The 5,564-nt window shown below is 43.3% G+C and overlaps 1 long non-coding RNA gene across 2 annotated transcripts; it reads left to right on the top strand.

Annotated features, from left to right (window-relative positions):
• The first annotated feature begins 901 nt into the window (after positions 1 to 901).
• Positions 902 to 3,827, top strand: LOC147267540 (uncharacterized). 2 transcript variants are annotated; one of them, XR_015112043.1, is made up of 4 exons: positions 902 to 1,074; positions 1,151 to 1,218; positions 1,307 to 1,510; positions 3,719 to 3,827. It is a non-coding gene; the product is annotated as an uncharacterized LOC147267540 (long non-coding RNA). The 2 variants fall into 2 exon arrangements; XR_015112042.1 differs by lacking the exon at positions 3,719 to 3,827 and having other exon boundaries at positions 1,307 to 2,034.
• Positions 3,828 to 5,564: the final 1,737 nt, after the last annotated feature.

Genomic DNA, 5,564 nt, shown 5'->3' with positions numbered 1-5,564 from the left:
TCCATGTACCAGTCACTTTAATATTTTTGAAACTATCACTTTGTACACTACTCGTATTAACTCTTGATAGCGCCAGAATACCAAGTGATCATTTAAAATACAGAACATCAGTGTTTCTCAAACTTTTTTAACCAGCCATAAAAATAATCTTTCCATGGGCTTTTCACATGATGAGAGGCATAATGATGATTGCTGAGAACTTCACCACATACCCCACACTGGGGCCTTGGCTCTTTCACAATCCAACTGAATCCAAATTGGAGATAATTTTAGTCATATTTCCTTACTGTCTTGCAATAGTTGTTGCTATTATTAGTAGAAGCAGGTGCTGCTGAAATTCGTCTGTACAAGAAACTCTACATTTTACTGCTCTGATCTTAGTTCTACCAGAGAGGACACTGTTTTATCTGTGAGGTTGTGACTGGACAGCACAATATAGTGAATGTAGATTGTATGGCAATTTCTTGAATTATACTCAATGGCTTTTGTTGCTCCCACCCTTAGTCTAACAATATAGCTACCATGAACTCATAATGTATTGATACCATATTTGAGAATCTGGAACACAACACTTACATTATTATCACTGAATCTGGCTCCACCTGGTGCAAAAGCAGCATGTGAAAAGGAAAGGCTTGAATCCCATGGTGAAGAGATCTATCAAACAAGCTGCATATGATGAAGTAGGGTCTTCAGTAAATGTTTATTGCAGTCATGCACATGCTGTACAAAAAAAACAAAGCAGAATGTGGCAGGATGGTCTGCTGTCCATCCCTCCACCCCTCCCTCTGGCTTGATTTGCATCAGGTGTGTGTCCTTGGTGCTGATTGCGGGGAGGAGCCGCAGGTATTATAGCTGCTCAGGTGTTACCTGGTTCAGTTGCTCTCTCGTCTCTCTTTGGGCTGGTGTCCATGTGTGGCGTGGCGTGGCGTTTTGTGTGGCCTGAAACAGTGTGACAGTCAGCGTGGTTGCTGTGTCGGATCTCTCCACCTCTCCCAAAATTGGTGTTGGCCTGCTGGCTGTGGCTGTGTAGGACCTGACTTGTCCGCCGCTTTTCCGTGCCGTTTTCTTTAGGTATGTTTACTACAATTGGCAGCTGTAACTCAACTTGCCAGCTGACCACTGAATTGTATTTTTCTGTTTTCCTCAGCAGCGTTTCACTGCGGCCTGCTACTCTCTTCCTCCTCCCTGTCGGAGCTTGTGCCGATGCTCCGTGTGGTAGGTGGCCTGTAACCAGGCTGCTACCCTGTTTTCCCATTATGAATATTAAGCATGTTCTTAATTGTTATGTGTGCACGCTTCACAGGCACGTCTTGGCCTGGCCGTGTGCTGCTCGGGATTCTACTGCTCTCTTGTCTGGTGTCTCGGAGCACAGTTATCCACATCCGATCGTGGCTACGAAATCGCCACGGTCTTGGTTTTACCTTCATGTTCGTTTTTAATCTCCTTTAGCGACATGCCGTATCTTGAGGACTTGGATTCCTGCTGTATGCTTAAACACGTGACTCAGGTCTGCTCCAATCACAGTGGGTGGCTCGGAATAATTTTCTTTAGTAGCGTTTTGATTGGTTTACTGCATGTTTCCTTTTTTTTGAGTATTATAATTTGATTTGCTTTCTTGTGTTTTAATTAGTTCATTTTTGATTGATTTATTTGGTTGTTTTGTTTGTTTTGTTTGTTTGTTTCTTGGGCCTACCACTTATGTATGGACTCGCCTTATTAGTGAGTCTGTGGTTAAAGTATGCAGCTGATGGATTTTCTTTTACCAAACAATTGAGGGAAATAAGGAATATTTTTATACTACAAAAATCCACATCTGTCTGAGTGCATCTGGACCTGCGTCCCTCATTAATTTCCTGGGGCTAAAGTTCCCCCAGGTGGCGTTGTTGTGCAAGCGTAAAAGGAATCCAGTTAGCTTAATCCATTCCCTCACCTTCAACCCCCGGCAATGCCATAAAAACAAAACAAAGTTTTACATCCAAGGTGTGCTACAAGTGTAACCTGTAAAGCAGGGTTGTCCAGACTGGTCCAGTAAGTGCCAGTGTGGCTGCAGGTTTTCATTCCAACCAAGCAAAAGCAACACCTGATCCAACAAATGAGCTGTGTGGACACAGCTTAGTTGATTTAAGTAGAATCAGGGGTTGCTTTTGCTCGGGTTGAATGAAAACCTGCAGCCACACCGGCCCTTACTGGACCAGTTTGGACACCCCTGCTGTAAAGGAATATTCTGTCCTTCAATCTGCCCCACCAAAAGTCTGGATAGGTTTCAGGTGATAATGCCCTATTATCATAGGATACACTGGATGCAAGCCTACTCTGTGCTCCACCATCTGTCAAAACCCACCAACTTTGTTTTCGGCGGAGCTGCACCATGCCGCAGCTCCACCAGCCAGCTGGAGTGGTAAGACCAATGATGTCTTGTTGAAATTCAAGGAGTTCATGCATGATTGTGCAATATAACACACCATTGTTTACATAAACAGAACCACAACACCAAAAAGAGCTTATTGTTACCATCCAGAGGTGTAGAAACAAGGGTGAAGTTTGATTTTTTGATATTGGTGGGTGCATAAAAGCATTTCATGGGGGCACCCCTAGAGGCTGATATAACTTACATTTATGACGACTATTTCACATCATGTCAAGCATGGCAGTACTCCACCCCATTCTCATCCAACTTGTTTTGCTCCTGGCAGTGGAACTCCTATGAAATCACCCCCTGTATTCCAAAAAGGCTAAATGTGTAATTTTATCATGAGATAAAGATTTTAGAATCAAAACTCAAATAATGGGTGGTTTGGCTACCCAGTGCTGACGCATAGGTAGAAGATGTATGGTGCAGTGTTAATTATGCAACAAAAAACCCTGACTCTCTGACACTCCCACCTCCAGGACCTGCAAAGGGCAACAGCTACAGAAGTAGTGAGACAGGGTCATCAAATGTCATCAAGTCATCAAGTAGACCTCATATAGTGTGGCCAAAAATTAAGTCATTTGGGCTAAACCCTATATCTTCTGCATTACTTCCCATGCAGCAGACAACTACCATGGCAGCCCCTCTTCCCAGTCTTTAGCTATGTCTGTGCAATATGCATCCCTAACAGTTTTAACACTTCAGTAAAAGGTGGAAAGAAAAAAATGATCCCTGGTCATTCTGAGAGGTCCTGGGGATGTCAAAGACAGATATAAATTATTTTAGGCCTTAACTACAGATTTGGTGTTACTGTGCACAGAGGACAAGCTGCTGGGTACCTTGTGCTTTGATGCATAATACTTAAACACTGGCTACCAGACTTTGCATAAGGCAAATGGCCTCACACAATCAATAAGCAAGTGGCTGTCTGAGAGCTGACACTGATTTGGCTTACCAGTTCGCTGACAAGTACTGCAGTGATGGAGAGGGATATCGTTTTTAAATTGCAGGTGGAAGAAATGGCGCAAGATTCTGTTGGATGCCTTACAATTACCCATATACCCTGCTCCATCACAAGCCAAATGCAACACATGACTCCAAAATTTTGATGGAAAACAACCTGGAAAAATAGTTCCCCATCAAAATCCTAACCATGAGCTCCTTCAAAAATGGATCAGCTTCCGATTCACTCTGAAGTTCACTGTTTGACACAGACAGCAGAAAATCTGTTAGCTATGGTGCAACAGGAACAGATACTCAACCTCACTTTTGACTCTGATCAACTTCTTCTCCTTCTAATCACAGATACAGCGAAGGCTTCAGGAAAGTGAGCTACACTGTCATCAGGCTGTGCTGAGTGCCTGTAGCAGAAAAAGTGACTATGGAAGGAGAGAAATCATTTTCCAAATGAGACAAGATTGACTTCAAATGTAAAAGATAAGATTTTTTTAACCTTGATTTGGAAATTTGTCAAGATACTATAAATCATCAAAGACCAAACTTGGTCAAACTGTCCATATGTATATGACTTTCCTTGTTTCTTGGAAATCACATTTCAATGACAAATCACACAGAGATACTGTATATACTTAAGAGTGGGAGATTGACAAGTGGATTGAGGTGGCATCTGCAGTGATGCGGGTGCTAAACCAGTCTGTTGTGGCAAACAGGGAGCTTAGCCAAAAGGCGAGGCTCTCGATTTACCGGTCAATCTACGCTCCAACCCTCACCTATGGTCATGAGCTTTGGGTAATGACCGAAAGAACAAGATCGCGAATACAAGTGGCCAAAACGAGTTTCCTCACAGGGTGGCTAGGCTCTCCCTTAGAGATAAGGTGTGAAGCTCAGTCGGGAGGGACTCAGAGTAAAGCCCCTGCTCCTCCATCTCGAGAGGAGTCAGCTGAGGTGGTTCGGGCATCTGGTGAAGACGCCTCCTGGACACCTCCCTCGGGAGGTTTTCAAGGCATGTCTGACTGGGAGGCCTTGGGCTGACCCAGGACACACTGGAGGGATTATATCTCTCGGCTGGCCTGGGAATGCCTCAGGATTCCCCCGGAAGAACTGGTGGAAGTGGCTGAGGAGAGTACAGTTTGGGCTTCCTTGCTGAGGCTGCTACCCCTGCGACCCTAACTAACTTGATAAGTGGAAGACGACGACGATGACGATGATCACACAAAGATTCCTTACAATAAACCACAGGCCAAAAAAAGTCTGGTGAATAACCGTGCTTGTCATTGCTTGCTGGTGTTGCTGGTGTTGCTTGTGCGTGCATGTGTGTGTGAATGACTTGTATCTAGTCCAGAACTCTTTTTACAGCATATATAAATCACCTGTGAGGTGATCTGGGCAGAGCACAACAAGAAGCTTTGATTGAGGCTGTAGGCAAGGTTATGGTCTGTGAGTGACCTTATTGAATTATATTTTTGAAATCAGACATACTTTGCTTTCCCAAAATGCTGGTCCCCACAACTTTCCATGGCAGTTTCAGGGTTAAGACTGGGTTTAGGGATCGGGTTACAATTAGGTATGAGTGAGGCATTCAGTCATGATTGTTAAGTAGGGGACTAGAGGATATATGAATGAATGTCTGTCAGCAATGGGACACCAACATCTCTACTCTGTGTGTGTGTGTGTGTGGTGTGTGTGCGCGAGCGTCTGCTTCTGTGTCACAGCAGCAACACAGAAGCAGACTGCACGCCACACACAGTTAGACAGCACTGGGATCTATCATCAGAACCATTATCCGCTGTTGTTGCCAGACCCACCTATGTCAGGCAATGGAAGTTCAGGTTAAAGTGCACTAAACTCAGAAAAGTGCTTTGCTTTCTCAAACCCCCAAATTTCTTACATCTGTTATATATGGCTTGCTGTGCCAGGATCCTGAAAAAGATATATTTAAAATAGTGCATTACAAAAGAGCACAAATGATTTCTTTTTGATTTTACTACACAGCATTTTAAATTCCTTAATCACTTCACAGTAGTTTAAAAACAATGTTTTATCAGTCATACAAGTCATTTCATCAGGCTACATTTTTTCATGTTTTTTTTTTCTTTAAAGCAAATCCTTTATTAACAAATAATAAATTGCAGCCAATTTGAAAATTGAAAATGGGAACATTGGAGTCAGTGGCAAACATAAAGAATTCCCA

This window comes from Aulostomus chinensis, chromosome 3 (genome assembly GCF_037954235.1).
Source record: "Aulostomus chinensis isolate RoL2024-O1b breed Wild chromosome 3, RoL_Achi_v1.0, whole genome shotgun sequence".
NCBI classification, from domain to species: Eukaryota; Metazoa; Chordata; class Actinopteri; order Syngnathiformes; family Aulostomidae; genus Aulostomus; species Aulostomus chinensis.
Note: the sequence above shows the minus strand (reverse complement) of the source record. Positions and strands in the feature narration are given on the sequence as shown.